Below are 26,520 nucleotides of genomic sequence, written 5' to 3'. Positions count from 1 at the left end.
CACTCTGATGGCAGAAATTTTATTTGTTTGTTTGTTTGTTTGTTTGTTTGTTTGTTTGTTTGTTTACACCTCACCCATCTAGACACAAGTCTACTCTGGGTGGCTAAGTGAGGAATAATTGTAATGAGGATGAAAGAGGAGAGTGCAAAAAAAAAAAAAAAATGGCCTGAAGCTCAACATGAAAAAAAAAAACCTAAGATCATGGCCACTGGTCTCAGCACCTCCTGGCAAATAGAAGGGGAATATAAGGAGGTAGTGACAGATTTTACTTTCCTGGGCTCCATAATCACTGAAGATGGGGACAGCAGCCACAAAATTAAAAGACGCCTGCTTCTTGCAAGAAGAAACCTATCAGTTCTAAAGGAAATCAAACCTGAGTGCTCACTGGAAGGACAGATCCTGAAGCTGAGCCTCCAATACTTTGGCCATCTCATGAGAAGAGAAGACTCCCTGGAATAGACCCTGATGTTGGGAAAGTGTGAAGGCAAGAGGAGAAGGGGACGACCGAGGATGAGATGGTTGGACAGTGTCTGCAAAACAACCAACATGAATTTGACCAAACTCCTGGAGGCAGTGGCAGATAGGAGGGCCTGGTGTGCTCTGTTCCATGATGTCACGAAGAGTCGGACATGACTTAACAATTAAATAACAACAACATGTCTGAATACTAGCAGCTCCAAGAAAGAAGTGGGATAGGATCAACACTGGAGCCTCATTTTTTGGAAGGCCCCACTGGGCTGGTAATATTGTTTTAATACAGGTGTTAGGGTAAGGTCATGCGTTAATGATTACAGAGCAGGAGACATGATGTTTATAACATCAGCTGGAGCACAGCATAGAAATGGTGCTAGGAGAGAAGTAGGAAGAGTTTGAAGTGTCCCAGGAAAACAGTTGCATCATTCTGTACTTACAAATGGGAAGGGTGAAAATTGTTTAATGCACATGTCAATTGAGGTCTGGAGCAATGTGTTACTTCTTCAAAAAAAAATTAACACAGCATCTGCATATTTCTCAGACACATTCATGTCTCACCTTTCCTTCAATGAGTGGTGTACATGGCTCTCTTCCTCATACCACTTTAGCTCCACAACAACAACCCTACAACGTAGGTCAGGGAGAGAGAGGGGGGGCACTGGTACAAAGCCACCCACTGGGTTTTATGTCTCAGCCACAGTTTCCAAATACTACCTTGCTTATCTGGAAAGAAATAGCACTGATTTCACTTTGACTTCTTTGAAGCAGACAGGTTCATCCTCACACTGCCAGCTAGTAGTTTTCCGTGGGAAGAGGTGTGTGGCTGAGGAGACTTGAGAAAATTTCTTCCAAGCAGAAAACAGTTCCCCCCCCCCAAAAAAAAAGGAGTGTGGGTACTGAGAAACAGGGTTAAGGACACTTTCCCCATTTCATCAAGCAAATCAGAGAATGAGAGAGAGAGAGTTCAGGAAGCAGGAATTTTGTTGAGGAAACCTGAAAGCTACTGTGCTTTTGCATGTGGGCTTACAAATGGTGTATGGTGGGCCTTTAAAAAAGAAATGGGCAGTTTTCCGGTGTTCACCTCCAAACCTTCGCAGCTGCACAGGAGCAATTTAACAGGGATGAAGTGTTACCTTCAGCTGTGGAGCTCTCTAAGATTAAATGGCTAACGATGCCCCCTCATCACTGATTGTTAGCAAGTGGAGAGCAGGCCTTGCTTCCTTCCCACAGAGCCACACACCACCAGAGGTGAAGGCAAGAAGAAAGGTTAATGAACCAGTTCTGCTCCCACCAGGCGAAGTTACAAAACCACAAGGTTAACAATACCAGAATTTATGCCTGAAATAAACCACAAGAGTTCTTTAAAAAAATCATTAAAGTGGCTGGGAGGGGGGGGGGCGGGAAAGCTAGGATACAAGTGCAGAAATAATGTGAGCAGAAGAATCTGGAGAGAGTGTTGTGTGCAAATCACCTAGGTGTCCAATTGGTGGGAAAATCTCAGAGTAAATAGGCTAATGGCCTCGCACACAGCTTGTGTGCTTCCTATGGCCATCCGGTTGGCCATTGTCAGAACAGAATAGCTCTGTTCAGGCATTTAGGAAAAGGTAGTCTGAGTGCTTCAGGTGAGGGAGAATGTGAACCCTATTATTATTTTCCATATTTCAGGAAGGAGAATCTTCTCTACATCTCAAGCATCTACATGCAACTGGGAACCCTGGATTTGTCAAGGTCCCCATTCATGTGGAGATTCACCACGTATGCCAGAAGCTCTCTCATAGGTTGTTCACCATTAGAGCAGGGAGGTGCACCCCCACAGAAATATTCAAATGAGGCACATGTCCTTGGGGCATTCCTCTCTCAATTGTCACTTCCTTTTTATACAAAAGTAGATTTCCAGTTGAATTGGATTTTAGGCAAGCTAGAAGACATTTTCAAAAGGTCTAACCGAAGTCTTAAGGACTTAATATATCTTTGGAGTATATCCTCAAAAATGAATAACTTTAAAACTATAACTCTCTCAATGTCTGTAGCACATGCCATTACCTAGTCACATTTAGTTTAAGCATCATCCTTATCCAAGCAGAGTATCTCCCCATGGATATCCCATCTGCTTACTCTGAAGTAACCCCTGACAGTGCGTTGCTGTTCAGACTTCCATGTTATTATCACAACTCACATTTTCAGAGTTACAACTCTTACACCGCATTTAAGCATTTCAACATTTTGAATCATTTCAGTGTTCTCCATAAAACCAGCAATCTTGACATGCCTTCTCCTGCAAGGTAGGAGTGAAAATGTTTATGCATATAAGAGTTATAAAGGTGTTCTTGCAGGAAAAAAATATGACGTTTAATGCAGTTTATATAATGGGAAGTTTTTCCCTATGCATTTCCTTCATCTTTTTATATGCTGCACAAACACTCCAGCTGAGGTGCATCTATGCTCCTCCTTCTCTTAAAGGACTATATTAAAGTTAATCAATAAGGTGGCATGTTCACAGCTTCAATTTCCTTCAGAATTTTCAGCATCTGGTTAAATAAATTCAGGAGTCAGCTTGCCTAGCTTGTAACTATGTAAAATTATTTAACATAAGCAGACCTTCTCCCTTTACAAATTGAACTCAGTTTCCTGTTATGGTGCTTGTTTCCCAAGAAAAGACAAAATTCTAGGTTGATCAGACAAGCATCTTCTTATCAGATTGTTACCTGATCCTCCTGGCTGGCTCACTAAAAATGTCAAGGTCAAAAGTATGATACTTGAACTAAATCCTCAGGGCAGTATAAGATTATAATAGACCTTGGTAATTTGAGTCTGTGATGGTCCATCACAGTTGATCTTTATCCCTGAGAGAGTTAATTCCAGTGTGAAATCAGATAACCATGTCAATCATATTTAAGTTCATCTGGGTACCAAGTATAAGTCATTATTTACTTGTGCTTGACTTGCCAAATACATAGCTTCCAAACCTGCTCCATCTCTCTTCAGAGGATGAGAATAAACCATTATTTTCACTCAAGGTGAAGTAAGCAGAGGTTTGATTCCAGGCAACACTAGCCTGTATAATTCTGCAAGCTTTATTCATCTACATTGCTTCTATGTTCCATCTGCATAAAGATAGTTCAAGCTTGTTGAAATCATGAAACTTTTGAGAAATCATGGACCAAAAAATCATTCTTACAGCTATGATAAAAAGCTGTAGATACAAATGCTTAAAAATATATGAATATTGAACTCAGGTTGCAAGCAAAAAGCAGAGACTACAATTTTTAGAAAAGTATAAAATCTGTAAATGTAGAGGTTCATCTCTTGGCCTTTTAGCATATTCACAAGAAAAGTATTTACTGGTAGCATTGTTCTCACCCAGCCAAGCCAACCATGTACCAGTATGCATCTATGGAGGGAAATCCACGATCTCTATATGTTGCTTTTCTGCTGCTGCGTCTCCTGTCTGCTCCTTGCTTTGCTAACACTGTGTATATCTGTATTTACTGAATGTTTTGAATTCTTTAGATAAACAAGCAGAGATCCACTAACTCGGCTGGTGGCTACAGTTACAGATACAATGGAAATTTCAGTGGAGTTGGCTAGTACTCCACAAACTGTAGATAACATTTATTTTGAAAACAAAGACTTGTGTCATTATTGGCGTGGAGTGTTTCTCTGTGGGCTTCCCTTTAGTAGAGAAACTCATACATTCTCTATGAGATTTGCTAAAGTTGCAAACTCAACTGGATTTCAATGTGTTTTGCTAGGCTAGAGAACCAATAGCCTTTTATATGTATTTTGCTCACCTGGAAAAATTAGCTGTAGTAACCTCTTACAGGCAGTGTGTTGCTATTCAGACCTTCATGTTATGATCATATCTCCCATTTCCAGGGCTACAAATCTGATACTTTTCTTGAGAGTTTATTAGGAATTTATTTATTTCCTGTTTGATTGCACAATGGAAGTACAGCCACTAAGAATTAGAATTTAGCAAACAAAATCCCTCTGGAACCCACCCCTTCTAATAACTAACACTTTGTAAAGAAATCACTCTTAGACTGCTATCAGGTGAAAAAACAAAAATGGGTTTGTTTGTATACCGCCCCTCTGGCCTCCAAGGCCACTCTGGGCAGTTTACAACAAGTAACATAAAACAACAAAGTAGCAAAATAGCAAATAACAACATTAATACATTAGGGGCGCAAAAATCAAAAATCATAACGTGCAGTGAGAATAAAATTACAATACGATCAATACAATTAAAACATTAAAAAATGTAAAAACATGGAGCATGGCAGTATGATAGATCTTATATTATCAGTCACTATTGTATCAGGGTGTTGCTTGTTCAGGGAAGGCCTGTCTAAATAGCCAGGTTTTTAGTAGCTTTTTGAACATGCCCAGTGAAGGGGCCACAGGCAGACTTTGGGCGGACAAGAGCTCCATAGTTGTGGAGCTACTGCTGAGAAGGCCAGATTTCTAGTGGTTGTTTTCCAGGCCTCTCTCAGGGTCAGAACTCTCAGCCACCCGGCCTGCGATGATCTTATAAGACAGGCAGACCTAACTGGAAGGAGGCGTTTGGACAGATATTGAGGCCCCAAACCGTTTAAGGCTCATAGGTTAATACCATCACCTTGAAACTGGTATGGAAGCAAACAAGTAGCCAGTGTAAGGCGGACAGGGTGGGGGAGATATGTTGGTATTTTCTAACCCCACAAAGAAGTCTGGCCACCACATTCTGGACCCACTGCAGTCTCCATAGCAGTCTCAAGGTCAGCCCCACATAGAGGGCATTACAGTAGTCTAATCTCGAGACTACCAGCTCATGGAACAGCATGGTGAGGGACCTGGTGTCAAGGTAGGGACGTAGCTGGGTGATCCGCTTTAGGTGGAAATAAGCGGATTGGATCACAGACGCTATCTGAGATGTCATTGATAGCGATGGATCTGAAAGCACGCCCAGGCTACGAACCTCATCTTTCATGGAAAGAGCGCCCCCCCAAAAGACAGGGAGGCACCCGGACCACAGATACTAGGGGGCCCCACCTGCAGGATTTCCATCTTGTCCAGGTTCAGCCTCAGTCTGTTGTACCTCATCCATCCCAGCACTGCATCCAGGCAGTGATAAAGAGACGGGACAGCATCCACTGCAGAAGGGTGGAAGGAGAGATAGAGCTATGTGTCATCCCTGTATTTGTGACACAAAGCTACAAAACCCCTGATGACCTCCCCCACCAGCCTCATAGAGATATTAAATAGCATTGCGGAGATTATAGAACCCTCCCCAGGAAGATACCATGGTTGATGGTATCAAAGGCCACTGAAAGGTCGAGGAGAACCAGCAAGGGCGTTTTGCCACTGTTGCCCCCCCCCTCAAGAGGTCATCTTGCAGGGCGACCAATGCCATCTCCATGCTATGACATGGCCTGTTCTCAGACTGGAATGGATCAAGGGCATTGGTCTCCTCCAGGAAAGCCTGAAGCTGATTCTTACTCACTAAAGCTGATCGGTTTACTCACTGTTCTGCAGTTGTCACAAATTCAAAAAAAAGATTAAAAGGAAAAGAAAGATTAAAGTAGTAACAGATGGATATCTCAGCCCCACATGGCTGCAGAGAATCCATATCATGCAGAGAAAGCTTAATCTGCATCCTTTCTTGCAGAAATCCTGGAAAATACTACAAACAAAGGCAGTAAACATGTGAGCAAAGGGGAGGAAGAGGCGGGGTATCTTCTGGATGTGGGGAAAAAGGAGTTTTGCTAATAAGAGAAACAAACAAGCAAGCAAGTTAGTGTGGTGTGGGCTTCTTCCTCCCGCATGACCATGTGTTAGGTTTGCATGCAAGATTGCTCCTTCACCAATACTTTTAAGCATTTCAAACATTTCAATATTTGTTCTCCATGAAATCAGCAATCTTGACATTCTTGTCTTCACTGATTTACACACCTTTCCCCTTCCTTAGTGGTAAAGGGTTTTTCCCTTTTATAGTTAGTGCCCCTCTCCTTTGGTTTCTCTCTCACACCCAATGCTTGCACATGCCCCCCCACATGCTGACCTCGACAATTCCGTGTACCTGTCATGCACAGTGGGTGGCTCCTTTCTTTCAGGTCTTGGCAGCTCCATGCCCCTGGGAGGCTGAACCATGCCTTCCTTTGGCAATATAACAACCCAGTTGTGTCCCTCCTTCATGAGCAGCCACATGGGGTACCAGTAGTGGGGACCAGGTGACTTGTTCGTCGGTATCATGGTGGGCCTGACATGGGCAGTTCTGTCATCCTCCTCACAGTCATTGTCTAGTTTAGTATTAGAATTAGGAAATAAATGAAAGTCTGGTTACAGTCCTTCAAAATGTGACATTCACTTCTTTCATAAGAAGGTATCTTTCCACAGAGCTCTCAGAAAGAATAGAGAATGTGCTGTACTTTTGGCTAAAGAAAAGAAAAGAAAGCTCAGTGAGAGGAAATGGGTAATTTTCAAAATCTACTGTAAACAGAGCTGAATAATGAGAAAATAGAGAGGATTCTACATGCATGTGCATATGGGCTGTGTGTACATGTGTGCACGCGCACGTGTGTATACACATAAGATCACTTCACATTAGCCTGATGAAAACTTCAGTAGGTCTACAAATGTTAGCATTTAACCCCCAAGGGTATTGTTAGCTTTATATAAGTCATCAGTCACCTTTATTTATTTGCAGTAGAAAGAGCTCTATTTAGGATTCAATTAGACAGAAACTCTATCTGTCTTTTACACAACAAAAGGCAGCACAAATGGACAGTTTCTCACATCTTTAGGACAACCTATGTAGACTCATCAAGACTTGTACAAATGTGATTGAAAGAGAAGAACGAACTCCCGCTTCAAAATAGTTGGAAACACTCCATAGCTGTTTTAAATTTGAAATTGTTTTGTTTTTAAATTTTTTAATAATAAGTTAGTGTGGGAGGGCTCACTCTAAATATTTTCAGGCTGAACATGCACTTAGGTAGACATGCATGGTTACCTCTCCTTCCTGGTACCTGAGAGCTACAGATCCTTCCAGTGCAGACAGAGTTGAAATGAAAGCCCTAATTATCTGCTATTGATTGCCATGGATCCTGTCGTTTCTTTGACAATGAAAGGGCCTTACTCGATGTGACACTAACTCCATAGCTAAAAGCAGCACACTCTTACAATGAGAAGATTACCTGTTTATTCTAATACAAGCATGCTTCATTCTGTATCTGTTAATTAACTTGCTTTTGTTTTATAAGTGGTCAACTGCTGGATAGTTCAGTGGTTTACTAGAGGTTGAGAGTTTGATTCCTCACTGTGCCTCCTTGATAGGGGCTGGACTTGATGATCCATTGGGTCCTTCCAACTCTGCAGTTCTATGATTATTATAACTGGGAAACTTACCAAGATTGTGTTGCTTTTCTATTGGCTACTAACAGAAGAAAAACAGGGATCTTTGAAACCAGGGAACAGGTTTTCTTTCCTTCCCCCTGCCCAACGGCAGAGAAAAATAGGTGAGGTGTCTCAGCTGAGGGCACAGACTCCACACTGGCAGATTAGAAATGGTAGTACGTACGTATGTGCACATGCATACATGTGCATGCTGTCTCACACACAAATTATATATTAATCATAGAAAGGAGAGAAAATGAAATGGGCTTGTAAGAATTGACATGGAATGTCAGAGAAACTGACTTGGCAATGTACAGAAAGCTTTATTTAAAATAAAATGTATGATATATTTACATCTGTTGATAGTGGTGGTGCTGGCAATAATAATAATAATAATGATTAAAGTAATTTTAAAAGCATTTTAAAATTTGGCAAGAAGGAAACATATCCACAAGTAGTGCTTTAGGCTCAGAGGATTAACTTGCTTCCCTGCGTTAATTTAACCAACAATTTAACCAACAAGGCCCCCAAACTAAGGGAGAATGGTACATACTTTCTCAGAACAGATTAGGAACCTGAGGGTATGCTTAGATGAATGGGCAGGGATAATGGTCATAAGTTCTAGTCTTTTAGCCAGTTTACAGGCTGCACAAACTCTGCACCATTTAGAGCACCCAGATCTCAACAGCATACTGAAGATACGGTAACCCCGAAGGCTGCAGCTGTTTCAGAATGCAACCATTCACCTCTTGATTAACACGCTCCAAACCTGCCTGCCTATGAACGTGCAGCACCAATTCAAAGGGCTGTTTTGAGCTTCAACAGTTGCAACCTAGAAGCTGAACTGGATGCGACTTCCAACTTGGAATTGGACATTGCCAGCTCTGGTATAGAGAGAGATTAAGACAAATCAGCAGATACTGAGAGCAATCCCACCTACCCTGAAACCATCACCTAGAAAGAGGCAAGATATGGAGAGTTTGCAGACTTAGGGAATCCGATGCCTATAGGATGGGCAAATATACTTGCTCCAGAGCCCACCACAATCACTCTTGAGAGTCCAACGATGTGCAAGGAAAAGCGAGAAATAAGAACCTACATCCAGACTAGAAGGCAAGATGCCCAAACCAGCCCCCTCCCAATGCATTAGTACAAACGGAGCAGCGGAATGAGCTATTAAACAGTTCAGTTGCTTCCTCACAGATGCTGATTCGACACTTCCTGTGGCTCCATGGTTGTATGTGACTCTCCTGCTGGACACAGCTCCCCAGCTCCCATAGTTAAGCCACGGAATGTCTCTAGTATCTGGTGAGTACAAAACAGGAAGCCAAGCCACGCAGCAGTAATGATGTATCCCAGGTTAACTGATCCTGGTCTTTAAAATCCTGCTCCATTTGGACACAGATTTCTAAAAACTGCTCTAAACCATCTCCAGGTTTGGAAAGCAGGCTCAGAAACAAGTAAGGCACATGTTTGGAGCTAAGGCAAAATTTTCACTCTGCTCCCTCTGACTCTGTTCCTGCCTGAGGACAAGTTTCTGACAAGCCGGTTCAGAAATTAACACATTTGCCAGGTCAGTTGGAACACACGGAAAGGGAAATATCCTGAAAACTTACGTTCACTTTAAGGAGCAAAGTATCACACTGAGGTGAGATCCTGACAATGTTGAGGGCCCTGTCTCAGGGCTTATCTGTCTGGAGCCACATGTTGGTGGAGAGTGGCAACAATGGTAATGTGGGGGTCACTTCTTTTCTCTTTCTTCCTAACACGCTTCCTTCCACTGCCACACTGCCAGTGGGCTGGGGTATGTCTATCAGGAAGCTCTCACTAGAAGTCTGAACTGATCATTTGCAGAGGGTTTGGCTATAGGATCACACCACCACGTGGTTTCATGATGTTTGCTTGAAAAGCTCTGTAGATCTCTCATATTAAAATGAACAGTCTTGAAAACATTCATCCAGATCCTAAACTGTGCATGCCTGGTTCTCATAAACTACAGCCTTCATCACTTCCACAAATATTCACAACATTCACAGCTTCTTACCTTTCCGCAGCTCTGTGATTTCATTCTTGAATGCTTCTTGAGCATTGTAATAGCTTTTTAATACCTAATGAGACACAAAGTGAGAATAACAATAGACCTTTTGAAAATGCCTTCTAGCTTGCAGTTTTCACAACAGCAAATACCTTCCTGTGTCGATGGTGGGGGCAGAAGAATCACTTGTTTATTCTTTTGAATCTATATAAAGCTTTGATTTTTTAAAATGTATTTATTTAAATTATTTATATGCTGCCTTTCTCCCCATAGGGGGCCCATAGGTTTGGTATGTCTGCTCTTGAAACACAGAGATTTCCTGTAACATAGTTATACTCGGTGATTGAAACAATTAGCTGAAATCCTCTTGCTTAGCATAGTAAGTTGCCCTAGAGTTGCTGTTACATGCCCTCAAGTCATTTCTGACTTATGGCATCCCTATGAAGGAGAGATTTCTAAAATGTCTTGTCCTCAATAGTCCTCCTCAGCTCTTACAAACTCAAGCCTGTGGCTTCTTTTAGGGTGTCAGTACAGTGGTGCCTCACATGACGACGTTAATTCGTTCCAGCAAAATCGCTGTCAAATGAAAACGTCGTAATGCGATATTAAAAACCCATAGAAACACATTAAAACCCAATTAATGTGTTCCTATGGGCTTCAAACTCACCGTCCAGCAAATATCCTCCATAGCACGGCCATTTTCGCTGCCTGTACAGCGAGGAATCTGTCCCAGAAAATAGCAGGCGGCCATGTTTTTTACCCGGCGGCCATTTTGAAACCACAGATCAGCTGTGCGAAAATCATTGCTTTGTGATGATTGGTTACCAAGCAAAGCGAAATTCCCCCATAAGGGATATCGTTTTGCAAAATCTTCAACGTCAAGCGATTTCGTCGTCAAACGGAGCGCTCGTAAAGCGAGACACCACTGTACATCTCATACTGTATTTGGTCTTTCTCTTTCCCTCCTGCCTTCAACCTTTCTCACCATTATTGCCTTTTTCAGAAAATCCTGTCTTCTCATGTTACCCTGGTAATTTATTTCTTCCCAGAGTTTTCAGAGCAGCTTTCCCTTCATTTTCTATACATACAGGTTCTTTCTTATAGGATTACTCTTTGGAGTAGTCCCTCATCCTTTTATCTCTTCTGTATAAGTCTTCAGTATACTGTTTTCAAATTTTCTTTATTTTCTTCCAGTCAGTTGTGCTTCCCTGTTGGTTCCATATTTAGATTTACATTTCTCTTTGATTTCTTGGATCTTTTAGAAGAGATTTATTTTTTTACCCCTTTTGTTGTCTTCTGCTATTGCTTTGCACTGCTTATTATACTAGTTCTAACCGTCACTGAAAAACTGCACTTTGGGTTCCGTCACCATTTCCTTTTGCTTCTTGCCTGTTATTTATAATTTTAAGTGTTTCTTCTCTTTTCCATCCATGTTTTTCTTTCCTTTTTACTAGACAAATTGTCTTTTGCATTCTTCCCTAATGATATTTCTATTTTTAATCTACAGTTCTTCTAGTTCATGGTTAATTGAGTTTAGTAATGCAAATTTGTTCCTTATGTGGACTTTGAATTCACAGGAATGTTGTTTAAATTATATTTTGTCACTACGACTCTTTTAGTGTTATTTTTGAGCTTTACACTAATGCTGGGTGTTAACAGTTCATCATGATCAGCACTACAATCCACTCCTGGTCTTGTTTTGGCAGAGAAAATACAGCTTCTCCATCTCCTGCTTCCAACTACATATTCCTGATTTCTGTATTGACCACCTGGTGATATCCAAGTCTACAGCTGTCTGTTAGGTTGTTTGAAGCATGTACTGTACTGCAAAAACTAATTGTTGGCTTCCCAGAACTCTATGAGTTGTTCTCCTGTTTCATTTCTATCCCCCATGGCCAAATTTTTCAGCAACATTTGGTTCTGCTTTGTTTTATTTTGTGTTCCAGTCACCTATGATTATAAGGATGTCTTATTTTGATGTGTGATCAATTTTGTCTCAGATGTTTGTGTAAAAGCTTTCAGTCGCATCTTCAGCAGTAGTTGGAGTATAGACTGGAATGCTGGTTATGTAGATAGGTATTGCAGTGTTCCCTTCAGCCAGTGCTGCTGCCTATTAGCTGCCATCCCCATCACCCATTCTTTTCTGCTGATGAAGCCATGACCTTGAAGAGGGTGGACTGCAATTCCTAAAATCCCCAGCCAGAAAGGCTTCCAGGTTCTGGATGTATTTCATATAAATTGCATAGCAACATTTGGAGTTACTAGCCTGGACCATCCCCCTTCTTAGTAAACCCCCATTTAAGAACATTTTAATACTGCTTCTCATTATAACATTCAAAACAGCTTGCAGTAAAAATATTCAGACAATGGCAGAACAAAACACCAAACAAAACACCACAATAAAAGAGTTCTTTAAACACAGGTATTGAAAAACGAGAGAAACCTGGCTATGTTAAGTATCAGGGAAACAGTCAAGGAAAAAAAACTTGGAGATACAGATCTTTACATGATCGTAAAAACATTTAATGCTGTGAGAATGCCTCATTTCTAGAGACAAATCACATGTTAGGTGCAAGTGCTAAGAAGGCCACGCTCCAGACTGCACCAAAATAAACTTTACACTAGGGCATAAAGATAACCTATACAAAAGAAAGCAGACCCTTAGATTAGTGGGTCCCAACCTTTTTGACACAAGGGACCGACTTAGTTGAAAACCATTATCCCAAGGACTTGGGGGGGGGGCATGTGCATGCATACGGGAGGCAGAAGGCATCAGTGCATGCACGCGAGGGGCAGGCATGTGTGCACGCATGTGGGTATGTGTGCGGGTATGCTGACGTGCCCGCATGTATGTGCATGTTCCTTTGGTCCTCAAAAATCTGTCTCGGCGGCCTGGTCCTTCCAAGGCCATGGACCAGTACTAGTCCACAGCCCAGCGGTTGGGGACCCCTGCCTTCCATAACCTGAGTTCCCTGAACTTTATAGGTCCTTCTGAACCAAACCAAACCAACCCCCCTCAAAATCCTTAAATATGGTAGCTGGGGGAGCTGTTTCAGTGCAAGAAATATATTTATGAGGTAGGAGGTCCCACAGAACAGCCAATATATTCTGCACTAATTGCAGCTTCTAAACCAAGACCAAGGGAAAGCTACAAAAAGCACATTACTGTACAATTGTCCTGTCATAAAGTTACCGAGAACACATCTGTCTAGACATGGCTATACCTGCTGCACATGCTGATAATGTGCACTCTTTAGAAAACTTTCAGAAATGTATTTTCATTCATTCCCATTTTGATTTCTTGTATCTTTTACCACAAAACTAGCAAGTGTATTTGCCTAGATATATTCAGGCTTGTGGGAAATTGTGGTGACCAAATATCATAGATTCTGGAACAATAATGACAGATTTTACAGTTAGAAAGGTAAGGTGTCAATAAGACGGGTAAAATTATATGTGTGTGTGTGTGTTGTTTTCTACAATAGCTACTATTACCACTAAAAAGTGGATGTTTGGATGATCCATGAAAATGTAAGCACAGTAGGTTGCTTTTCAAAAAGCCCCAAAGAGAACATCAGGGAGGTCAAGATGTAGAGAAATAAAACAACATACAAAACAATCTAGATCTCTATTCTCTATTCAGGTGGTACAGCCTGAAAATAGGATAGAGACATGGGGACATACTCAACTTCGCCCTCCACCCCATGACAAATTATGTGAAAGGTCTGATGAGGCACTTTTAAGGATATCCAGCTACATGTGTTTCCAGTGCTCTTAATCACACATGATGTAAGTATTTTCATCGAAATGCACTTATAGGTGCCTCTTTATACCTTTACACTAAACGTATAAAGGTTTGATTGACACTGGTTGGTAGGATCCTGGGGCAGGATGTATGTGCATTTCCTTTCTCCTTGGCAGTTCTACAGGAAGTCTTACTCACTTTCAGGAGTATAACATCCAAAACTATTACAGTGGAACCTCGACTTACGAACATCCCTTCTTGTGAACAATTCGAGTTACGAATGGCTCTGTTCCCAAAATGTTGCTTCGACTTGCGAACGGAGCCTCAGCTTACGAACGGAAAAAAAAACCTTTCCTGCTGACACTGCTTTTTTTTTTCCTGCTGAAAAAATAAAAAATTCGGCCCTAGTGGCAGAGTACGGATTAACCAGCCTTGCATTAGTTCCTATGGGAACTAATGCCTCTACCTACAAACAGCGCCTCGACATACGAAAGAAAAACAGCAGATATGGATTAAATGGTTTTCAATGCATTCCTATGGGAAAGTTTGCCTCGACTTATGAACTTTTCAAAGTACAAATACCGTTTAATACGGATTAAGTTTGTAAGTCGAGGTACCACTGTACAGAAACTCATGTTGAATCCACAGTTTGAGAAGCACACATCGAAGTGTGCTACGATTCTTCAATCAGAAATAATTTCTTAACACAACGTAGGCAAAAGTGTTGGAGCCAGACAGATCTCTATAGGGAGGGCGCTCCAAAGTTGGGGGGCAACAGCCGAGAAGGCCTTATTTCGGCATGCCATCCCCCTCACGTCTTTCAGGGATGGCACCTTCAGAAGGGCCTCCTGGCCTGATCTTAGAGGACAGGCAGGCTCGTATGGAAGAAGGTGGTCCTTAGGTAACCAAGTCCTAAGCTGTTTAGGGCTTTATATGTCAAAATAAGCACTTTGAATTGGGCCTGAGCAGCAACTGGCAGGCAGTGTATATTTTTCAGAACCGGCGTAATATGAGTCTGTGCGGCGGCACCACTTACCAGCCGCGCAGGCCCGTTCTTTTCTACATATTATTCTGGCTGTGCATTTTCTTGTTTCCATCCCTGGTAAGGATAAAAGTGATCCACTACGCTGAATGGAGCCAAATTATGAAAAAAGGTCGACAGGGTTAAGAATAGTCTACCATACTAACTATCAGAAAAAAACACAATACTGCTGTGACCGCATATTTTGAATATGGTCTGCAGGAATTGAGCCTAATGGTTAAATCAGGCATGAAGCAAAAGGAACAGCACCCATGCTTTTAGCTCCCTTTTATATTGGCTGAAACCTTGCCAACCCTGTTCACTCACAGCACTTTCTATGAAAAGCACTGGCTAGTATATCACTAGTCTCAACTAGAATTAAAACCATTGGATGAAATCCTGTTGCTTAGTACAGTAAGTCACACTAGAATAGGCCCAGTCAATCAGTGGGGGTTAGGTGAGTCAAGTGCTCTGTAAATTCCATAGATTTAAATGGATTTACTCTACTAGCTTTAGCATAGTAGGCTGCAACTAGAGTAGGCTCGCAGAATCAATGAAGAAGGTGATTCACCAAATTCAAGGGGCCTACTGTACTCTGGTTGTGACTTACTAGTGCTTGGAAAACTTTACCCAAATGCCGATGACAAGATGACAATTTACATTTCCTTGTTCTTTCTCTATATGTCACTCTTTGGAACCTGAGTATGTCAGGCAGAACATAAACAAATTCTATGGAATGTATGGAGAAGCGGGGCTAGCACAAGAGTCAAGACTGCTGTGGCTGGTAGTGACTGAATGCAGTTTGTAAAAGGCCACCAGATGAGAGAAACCATCCAAATATCATTTTCCCCCATCCCTCATGCAAAATCCAACACTCCCACTTCAAAATCTTCACAATTTTGGAACTGCTTTTAGCCACTGATGACTGTTACTATTTTCCACCACTCAGTTGAATGTGATTTATGACTTCCTCTAGAACTGCCAAGGAAGGAATGCTGCCAGTTTTCCAGTTCTTTGTTCTCCTACCTGAAGGCCAGAAACCACAAGCTGAATGGTTGTGCAACCTCTCTTTTCACAGACTCTTTTCAATAACATTCACATGCTGCACTCAAAGGCTTTGTAAAAGAGAACGTCGGCAGCTCAGCCTCAGAATCATGACAGAATCCACGGGGCTTCATTCCGGACTTCTCACCCTCTCTTGTAGCAGCTTGTCCTTTCCACTCTCCTAACAGAGTCCCCTGACTTAGCCCATTCGTTCCTCCACATCAGGAAACAACTTCCCATCTTCCCCATCCTAAACACAGCATCGCCCCCTGGAGACCAGTTGATCAACATTTCTTACCCATACAATAAGTAGGAGCTGCTCAGCCCTGGCAGCACTGATGTAGAAAGGAGTGCTTGGGAAATTCGCTTTGGAAACTTCCAGAATCCTCATGCCATGTGGCCATTAGTTATGTCACTTGGGCCATTCTGAGTGTTATAGTCCAAAATGGGAAACTATCAAAATATCCTGTGGTAATTTTACCACAATATTTTGTCAGCTCACATGCTTCATTCCCATAGTTATTACTGTAGTACTGTATACTAAATGCCCTGATTTTTGTGCATATACTTTAACTTACAGAAAAATGCCTTTCGCCTTGAGTGCTGAATTTTGTATAAATTTAAGTATCTCCCCTTTTTAAAAAAAGCAGCAGCAAGAAGCTTTCCAGATTTTTCTACTTAGTACACAGAAGTTCTTTTCCTTCTGCTGTTTCTAAGTTTTTACAAAGCTTGTCTTCTTTCTGGTAATTAACTTTGCATGCTTTAATTAACCTGCAGAGGTGCTGAATTTTTCAAATACCTCTGCTTTCATCTCTCAAAGTTGGCCTTATTTAAAGTAATTGCCTATGTTCTGTCTTAAGAAGTCTCAATGCAGAAAGAAATGGCGTGTTTGTAAAGGTTTCTGAGGAGGGAAACGCAAAAGCTGAGAGGTTTATAGTGTGTAAAAGTGGTAACAAGATAGATAAGCCATTATAATCATCACCTACTACAAAGAAACAGAAATATTGTACTTCCCAGGAGACTAAAGCTCCTTTACTAAAGACTTAAGTCATTCATAGGTTAACCCCCTGAGATATTAAAGATGCTGTTCTATACCTACTTACTTGAGAGTAAGTCCCATTTATATTAGTGAAACTTTGAACAGACATGCATGAGATGGAACTGCATGCAGAGTATAATTTACTCTGCTGCCTCAGTTCCTTTTATGTCTGTGGCTGACATTTTAAAAACCATCCTGTACACCAAAGGGGCCCTTGTCCCAACTGTCTGACAGTTCGACAAAAGTTCCCATAGTTTTCCTTAGGAGTTCAAGTCATGTTTCTGCCCAGCACACCTTATTGTACTGGACAGAAACACCCAGAAAAATGTCCTTCTGTAGAGAAAACTGGACAATATGCTCAGCACACTTTTCAAAGAGGTTGTTCCTCACTCACTATCCACAGTTTTATTTTATTAGTAGTATTTACAGTACTTGGATAATGAAGTATCATGGCCTAAAGAAAGTCTGGAGATCCAGACTGTAATGCCAAATGCTAAAGAGAGCTAACTTAAAAAGTATAAACCTTTGAAAATGTTATTTGGCTACCAGAGGCAGCTGTGTAAAGCATACCCTGTGAACAGTTCAGTCCTATGCAGGTCTACTGGCTGCTGGATTGTGGGATTTGAAGAACAAAATGTACGGTAGCTTTTCCAAGTCTTTGTTAATTCATCATGTGGTCCTACTCAACTGACAGAAAAAAGTTGCAGAAATAAAGGAATACCTAGCTGCAAACATTTCACTCCACCAGAGATCATGTATTAAACCAAGCTTTTTGGCTTTCACCATTTTTACTGCTGGTATGAAAGATTTTGACTGTGGTAATGTGAAATATCCAAATATGTACTCTATTTTTAGTAGCAATTCATTCTCTTCACAAAAGAGATAATATCCTGGTGTGTGGGTTTTTGGTTTTTTTTTTTTTAATAAAACAAGGGCTTTTTCAGATGTGAGTTCATCATTTGGTGTAAGGGCTTGTATCTGTGAATTAACCTCTACATTTCAGACATTACAGGCTGAATTGTCATATTATCTTATGTCACCTGAAATGCAAATTATTCCGACAGTTCACTCATCAGGCATGTGAATTCTAGGGCTTCTTGCTCCCAGACATCAACGGAGCTGGGGAGGGGAATGACTCTGTTCTCCTCACAGAAGAATTTCTCACATGATATCTCAGTTGTAGTTTTAGAGGAGGCAGCCATGTTAGTCTGTGCTAGCATATCAGCCAAAAACAAAGACAAAAATATTGTGATACCTGCTATATTTTAATGTGAGCTTTCATGGACAAGTCCACTTCCTTAGACTTAAGAGTAGGACTAAATGGCAAATATTTATGCATGTATACAGGGCCCCAAAACAAAAAGACTGATCCCAAAACAAAGAGAAATATAGAGACTCCAAACTCAAGGATCTAAAAAAATGCATTCCTCAGACTACAGTGTTTATTCAATATGATTAACGAACAAATTAACAGGGCATGACAAATACCCAGAAGCAACCTACTTCAGGACAGATCCAAAAGAGAAAACAACCAAACTCCTGCTAGTTGCCATTTTCAGTCCACAAATAAGACAATTCACACACCTTGATCTCCAACACCTTTCTTGGCAAGAATCCTTCATCTCCCAAGTCCTTGGTGGCAGACCAATACTTGCTTACAGACAGTATCCCAGTTTCAGGTAACTACTGAAACACAATGGACTAGACAACATTGACAAAGAGATGGGGACTAAACCCTGCTACCAAACCAGATGCCAGCTCCGCATTCTGGCAACACAATTACAGGACATGTCATACACAACATCAAAGGTACTTTTACCTCTTCCTCTGCCAATGTTATCTATGCCATCTTTTGCCATGTTTTCCAATGTTCCTCTAGACAGGACAAATAGGACAATCTCTATGCAAAGGAATTAATGGACACACATCGGGCATCAGGAACGGCAGTACCGAAAACCCTGTATCAAATCATTTTAATTTACCTAGATAGTCTGCACAGGATTTGAAAGTTGCCATTCTGGATAAGAAAAATTACAGGACAAGAATCCAGAAAGAGGCAGCTGAGATAACAATATATAAATATGTTTAAAACTCATCTCAATAGACTCAATATTAGCTAAGATTTCTGAGGCCTTTATCAAAACCCTGTAATACTGGTGTTGTATCTGCTGTATTTCCCAGCTGTATTTGCTGTATTTCCCAACCTAAACCCTAACTACTGTGTTTTCCCCAAAATAAGGCAGGGTCTTATATTAGTTTTTGCTCCAAAAAAGAATTTTTTTTCATGTATAACAATCTACATTTATTCAAATACAGTCATGTCATTTTATTCTGGTTGCTGCACAATGGTGCAGGGTGGGATTTCACTTAACTGGGGCTATTTTGGGGGTAGGGTTTATATTACAAACATCCTGAAAAATTATACTAGGTCTTATTTTCGGGGAAACAGGGTAACTAGGGCCACCTTACAAATTAGCGATATTCATTACCATTTTGTTTCTGCTTGTTATCTATAGCCTGGGATTAATTGAGCCATGAATCATGGTCATTGTTTGCAGAACTTTAAAGTACTACAACATTTTTGTCTTCTTAATTTTGTTTTTCTTTTGTTTTTGGCTTGATATGATTTTTCAGAAGCATCCTCTCCTTCCTCTCAGGCTCCCTGTACCCATTCATCTCTCTTTTCATTTTTCTGGATGTTCTTGTTGCTGTCGCCGCCTCTCCCACTGTCTCCACTGGTTACCCAGAGGAGCAATTTGCAATGACAGAGAAGTTACATATGCAGAAATGTCTGAAACAAATTGGGTTTCAAATGCGTGCTGAAACAAGGAACTCTCTGGTGGAAGAGTATTTTACATCACTTTCTAACCAGAAAACACACTTCCCTGGCAAAATAATCTGTTCTTTTTTTTTTTTTACGACATAGACAGACCTTATTGTAAACCATTTGTAAAAAGCAGAACATGGTATAACAGTGGTTCTTACTATCAGTGAGAAGAAGCCCAAAATTGGGCTCTCAATTTTGTGGGAAGCTGGGAAACCTTGCTTATGCAGAGGGAAAATTTCAGTGGGAAGTCTCAGCATGGGGTGACTTAGAAAATGACTTACAACGAGAAATTTTGTAATTGTTCATATCATCTCTACCACACATTCATCTGTATCTTATCAAGTAACCCACTGATAAGAAATTAAGTATAGTATTTGTAATGCTTGGACTGGCTAACCACCGATACCCTACCTCAGGGTCAAACCATACATTGTGCTTAGAGATGGGTATGAGTGGCTGATTCAGCAAGTTGTGCTGGTTTGTTTTTCAGCTGAACAGATTTCGGTTAGAGAAGGGGGTGTTTGTATACGAATATCCCCACATAGGTGGAAATAACCAGGGTCTGACCCCATGGGGGCCAGACCGTCCACTCACGATTTCACCACTGCCGCCAGCTCCGCCAAGGTTTCCTATCATGCCGTTGTCCACAATGGATTAGCCACTCTGCGACCTGGCAGAGAGGCTTGTCATCCTGCCTCCTGCCAGAAGTGGGTAATCGATTATGGACAACGGTGCAATAGGAAGCCTCTGCGGAGCCAGCAACAGCAACGAAATCGTGAGTGGACAGCCTGGCCCCATGGGGCTGGACCATCATTGTTTTCACCTGTGTGGGGATACTCATATTTGTATACAAATACCCCCATCTCTAATTTTGGTGCTTCCCAGCCCCACCTCCTCCAGGTGCTGCATCTAAGTGGTTCATGCACATGTCTAGTTGTGTTAATTAACTCCTTGTGTTTTCCCCCCTTAAACTCCAACATACAGTAAGTGCTGGGCTTCAGATCTAGACTAGGGCCACCCTGTGTGGACAAGGGATGTGCAAGCCTTGCCAGTCACTCCCTCCTCCTGCACAGCAGTTTACTTTGGAGTGAGAATAACAAAAAAGAGGGTTAGCTGTATGCTATGTAATGAACATAACCTGTTGTTTGACCTTCACTCCAAAGAAGCCCCGTTGTTTGTTTTCCTTTCCTTTCACTGTATCAGTTTGGGTGACATTTGGGATAGCAGTACCATCCCCTTGGAACAGCCTCAGTTCTATTTAAACAATAATTAAACAGCTTCCTGCACTGCCTTTGAGCTAGATGGATTTGAGCAGGTGACCTTCAAAAGGAGTCCATATCTTATTGCCCTTCCTTGGGGAGGGGGACGTGGACCCCCATCTCTTGGAGAGGCCTCGTAATTCTTTTCCATCAAATTAATTTCCTATAGACTTTTATCAAATGGCTTAACTCGGCACTGTTCTCACTGGGAACATTACGTGAATTAAAAATCAAGCCCTTTATCATTCAGAAAGATAGGGAATGATATTAGGTTACTCAGTAAAATGGGTTCTTTCAGCACTCAGCCATCTATCTCTCTGAGTCCTGCAGTTATACACAAGGACAGTTTCCTTCCCCTTCCCCCTCCCCCTCCCCCCCAGATAGCCAAGGAAGGCAAAATATCGCATTCCTGATTGTCAGCTTCTGCCTCTGCGGAGCTGATGCCATCTGTTTGAATAATATAGATAAGCAGAGAGAGGGGGAGGCTCAGGTACATAAAAAAAGAGAGGTGTAATCCCTGTCTCTGAAAATGGGAAGAGAAGGAGAAGCAGAGCTAGTCTTCTTACAAAGCCATGTATAATATTGGCCAAGAATGAACGGGCACAGCTTTCTTCACTCTTTGGCCAAGAAGAAAAGTATTGATACTCTTTGTAAGGAATCAGGTCACAACACTGAAGCTCATGTGTGCTTACTAGGAAGAATCCTTTAAAAAGCTCACGAGGGTCCTGAAACAAAATGTTGTACTTGCAATAGCACATTTCTTTCCTTCACTTCAGCTCTCCCTCCCAAGAGAGTGATGCAGTGTGGGTGTAGATCTATATGCTATTTCCTATGCCAGGCTACATTAAATTCCTTGCTCTCCCCACATTTCTGTGGATAGCTCTCAGCTCTGCCCTGGAGACATTTAAATTTACTTTCTCATCAAAAACCATTGTGAACTGAGAAATGACATGTCCTAAACAAGGAGATGGTTCCGTCTACCCTTTCATCTCTATGTGTTTCCCTCTGTAGTTCTCTCCCTTTTTTGGCCCCTACTGTTGATTCCTGCTTGGTTGTCATTTCCTGCTCTCAAGCTACTCCATTCCATTGTTCCTTCCACCATTCATCAGGCATTTTTATTCCTGTCAGGGTGCTATGTTTAGAACATGTGTTCAGAAGAAGTGCTTCTTCAAGAAGTGAAAGGCATTTTTTTTTTGTCCTAGGCCATGATTTTTCTCCCTTGTGCATTTGGTGTGTTTTGTTCTATGAACGGTCACTAGATTTGCAAGTCCCCTTTCCAAATTGTAAAACCCCGAAGTCATCCCATGGTGGAAGAGGAAACAGCCTAATTGTAGGAATATTCATCCATCGTATTTGACACTTAGTATATCAGTATTCTGTGCCTTTGTTATCACTTGGCAATTCAGTGAAGCCACGCCTTTCAGAATCTTTTTTGTTTGTAATACTTTTTCATACCCCTGAGACTTCCCTATTGGACATGAGTATTGTAGTCTTGGCTTGTGCCCAAAGAAAAGCTTGGGTCCCTCATGTAGAGAGGTGTGGCTCAGGAAGCAGGTACAGTCTGATCTTTTTCTCAGAATATGCTGTTGAGGAAGGAAAGTGTCTATGCCCATGAAACAATTTTGGTTGGTACATCCAATGTGTCTAACAGAATGGAGGAACATTGGACACAGCAAATCTATTCTAGATCATCTGACAACATGCTCAGTTCTTTCAGTCTTTCCTCAGAGGGCTTGGGCACTGATCACCCTTATTGGCCTCCTCTGAACTTGTTCCAGTTTGCTAGCATCCTTTTTAAAGTGCAGTGTCCAGAACTGGAGACAGTACTCAAGATAAGGCCTAATCACTGTCAAATAAATGGGAACTAGAGATGGGGGTATTTGTATTTGTATAGAAATACAAATATCCCCGCAGAGGTGGCAATAATGAGGGTCCAGCCCCATGGGGCCAGACGGTCCACTCATTGATCCACCGTTGCCGCAGGCTCCACAATCCTTCCAATGACTCCGGAGCTTGCAATTGGCAAGCCACTCTTCGACCTGGCAGGGAGGCTTCGTGTTGCGCCTCCTCCCAGGAGTGGCGAGCTGATAGTGAGTTCCGAACTCACTGGAAGGATCATGGAGCCCACGGTAATGGTGGGCTGGTGAGTGGACTGTCATTAGCGCCATCTGTGCAGGCATATTCATATATGAATACAAATACCCCCATCTCTAATGAGAACTAGTACTTCATGGGATTTGGAGAATATATTTCTGTTAAAGCAGCCTAAAACAGCACTGGCCTTTTTTGAGGCCACATTGCACTGTTGGCTCATCTTCAGCCTGTAATCTACAACAATTTCAAGATCCTTCTCACTCATAGTATTACTGAGCCAATTATCCTCATCTTATAACTGTGAGTTTGGGTGTGTTTTTATAACCAAGCATAGAACTTTGCACTCATCTCTATAAAATTTCATTCTGTTGTTTTCAGCCCAATGCTAGATCATCTGCTCCAGAATTTTCTCTGAGATTGCTATCAGGCTAACTAGTTTGTAGTTCCCAGGCTCCTCCTTTTTGAAGGCAGGGACGGTGTTAGCCCTCCTCCATTCATCTGGTGGTTCACCCATCCTCTAGGATTTCAAGAAAATAATGGATAGTGGTTCTGAGAATTCTTCAGTTAATTCCTTCAATACTCTTGGATGGAATTCATCTGCCCCTGGAGATTTAAATTCATTCAAAGTAATAAGGTACTCCTTGACTACCATATTTTTTGCTCCATAAAACGCACTTCCCCCCCCAAAAAAAATGTGGGGGAGAGTCTGTGCGTCTTAAGGAGCAAAGGCGGCGATTTTGCCCCTGCTGGGCCCATGGGGGAGAGCGTCGCAAGGGTCCGAGCCTTCCAGGACCCTTGTGAAGCTCCCCCCACCCCCACGGGGCCAGCGCCAGTGAAATCACCAGCTTCCAGGGGGCCAGTGCGCTAGCTTCTAAGACCTTTTGTGAGCCTTTCAAGCTTCAGAAATGGTGCTAGAAGCTGGCGATTTCGCCCCCACTGGCCCCGTGGGGGGGGAGTCTCACAAGGGTCCAAGTGAGCATTCCAGGACCCTTGCGATGCTCCCCCACCCTCTGGGGGTCAGAGGGGGCAAAATCATCACCTTCTGGGACTCTTTTGAGGCTTGGGAAGCTTCAGAAGAGTCCCAGACGGTGGCAATTTCGCCCCCTCTGGCCTCTGGGGCGGGCTAGGTGAGCCTCCAAAGGGTCCTAGGGTGTGTTCCATAAGACGGACCTCTCCATAAGGCTCACCAATTTTTAGAAGAAGAAAACAGATTATTTTTTTTCCTGTTTTCTTCTCCTAAAAATTAGGTGCACCTTATGGAAAGGTGTGTCTTATGGAGCGAAAAATACGGTATTTGTTTATCAATCTCAAGCTACAATCCTGTCCCCTCTTGTAGTTCACATTTGCCTGGAGAGTCATAGGCTGTCTTTTGGGGAAAGATCAAGCCAAAGTAGGAACTGAGCACTTCTACCTTTTCTTTGACATCTGTTATCATTTTCCCATCCCCACTGAGTAGCTGAGCCACTGTTTTTTCTCTGTCTTTTCCTATGCACATATCTGAAGAATGATTTTTGTTGTTGTTTTTAGTCTCTTGAGCCTCAGCTCATTCTCAGCTTTCGTCTTCCTTGTAATTCTTTGCTACTTGTCTGTTCTCTTCATTTGTGGCCTGGCCTTCCTTCCACTTCCAAATGTGTTTTTTTTTTTTTTTTTTTTTTTTTTTTGGTTGTCAGTTCCTCTCAGAGCCTCTTTCTTTTTCTTTCTTTCTTTCTTTTTGGCTGTCTTCCACCTTTTTTCCCTGTTAGAATTGCTTGTAGCTATGCTTTTAGAATTAAACTGGATTTCAGATTGACAATAGATTTGGCAGAGTTGCAGCAGACAGTCTGCTCTTGCTCTGTATCAAGTTTGGGGAAGTCTGGACAAAGTTTTTTTAAAGTTACGATTTTTTAAAATGTAAAACTGCCCCCTCCCCATTCAGAAATACAGATTTAAAATACTGTAGCTCACATAAATTGAAAAGATCAGTCTTGCTTATCTTGAAAGATAATTGTTGGCCCAGCCCTTTCATACTAAGAATCCAGGCTGAAGGGGCTGAAACACTGGTTCTTAGAAAAGGCCATTCAAATGGAGAAAGAGTGATTTTATATATGTGTGTGTGGTACATGTTTACCAGGGAGAAGAGTTTCAGCAAAGTCTACTGCTGAGTGAATGGGGGATTTATTGGTAGGAAAGGTCACAGCCCATACTGAAAGGAACCAGGAGAGTCAAACAGCAGGCTTGGTTGACTGCTGACATTGGTGTTGTCAACATTCCGGCTGATCTTTGCTATGTAAAGTTTGGCATCTTTATTCCTGCTTACAACACAGGCACAATATTGTGCAGCAATATTTGGCCATCTCCCGGTGTTTTAAATAGTGAATAGAAAAGCACAATACTGTATCCCATTCATAATCAAGAGGGTTTTTTTAAAGAATTGAAAAACCCTGAAGGTGAGAGAAGCTCATGTGTCACCCTGAAACACTTTTACTAATTGACGATTATCAAGTTTTTCAGAGGTGAGGCAAAACTTTGTGATATATCCTGCCCTGTTGTTGTGATGATATATTTACTATGGTGTAGTGGACAGAGTGATGGACTAGGATGCAGGAAAAGTGGGTTTGAATCTCTGCTCAGCCATAGAAACTCACTGGAGAAAGAGTGGCACTGGTAAAACCACTCCTTCAATATGTCACTTACCTTGAAAGCTCTGTTAGGGTCTCTATAAGTTAAGTTCAAACCTGACGACATAACAAACAACATTGCTGTGAAAGAGCTCCTCTTGTTTCGAGTGTCTAACAGGCTCCCTAAGGTTTCTCTCATTTTTTTTTCATGCACAAGATGAATCCTGGCCCAGACTAACAAATCAGGATTCAGTGTGGATTCAGAGAAGTAACATTTTGAGGAATCATAATCATCATCATCATCATCGTTGTCATCGTCGTCGTCGTCGTCATCCCCAAATTCTCCAAGCCAATGGGAAAACCTAGGCTAAAGGATTCAGTGAGTGGTCATTGAAAACATGTAACCTTTTTTGAGCATTCAGTTTGAGCCTTATAAGAGTATCTGGATATGAGGGCAGTTCATGATCAAGACAGGGTGTGCTTTCTCCTGAAATTTTCGGGTGAGGCACCTCCTCCTCACAGTCCACAAGGCACCCTGCCAGGTAGAAAACTGAACTCTTACATGTGGCCCAGAAAATGTGACAGTCCAAGATTTGGTAAGTTACAAATGCAGCTGGTGTTTCTTTACTTCAGCTAACAAAGGCACCAAACTGTGGTTATGTTTTATTCAAGGCCCACCCGAGACACACTCTAAGGTGAGGAAGTGAGCTGTGCTTGTTAGAGTGGAATTGTGTGTTGCAAGTGGCAGACAGCAGCTCCCCAGCATGTGCCAGAATTCCATAGTGGGAAGTCAGTTTGGGACAGGGGAGAATCAGGCAGTAAGAGAAGTAACCACTTCAGTGCCATTTGGCCACTACTCCGTCCAAAGAGTATCCCCTCCTCACTGAAATGCCCACAAGACTCAGTAATGCATACTTGAAAGTGACATGTATTTTAGGATGCCTATTCAACTATGAAGTGCACACTCTTTAAATCAATGGGATTCTAATATCGTTAGGTTTAGAGTGCTAA

The 26,520-nt window shown here is 41.9% G+C and overlaps 1 long non-coding RNA gene across 1 annotated transcript in view; it reads right to left on the bottom strand.

Moving 5' to 3' along the window:
- LOC144588298 (uncharacterized) overlaps positions 1-9,958 on the bottom strand; it is a 34,838-nt gene extending 24,880 nt beyond the window's left edge. The window contains exon 1 of the long non-coding RNA XR_013543796.1: positions 9,893-9,958. This is a non-coding gene — a long non-coding RNA (uncharacterized LOC144588298). The remainder of the gene's footprint in view (positions 1-9,892) is intronic.
- Between the last annotated feature and the right edge of the window lie 16,562 nt (positions 9,959-26,520).

Source organism: Pogona vitticeps, chromosome 1 (assembly GCF_051106095.1).
Source record: "Pogona vitticeps strain Pit_001003342236 chromosome 1, PviZW2.1, whole genome shotgun sequence".
NCBI classification, from domain to species: Eukaryota; Metazoa; Chordata; class Lepidosauria; order Squamata; family Agamidae; genus Pogona; species Pogona vitticeps.
Note: the sequence above shows the minus strand (reverse complement) of the source record. Positions and strands in the feature narration are given on the sequence as shown.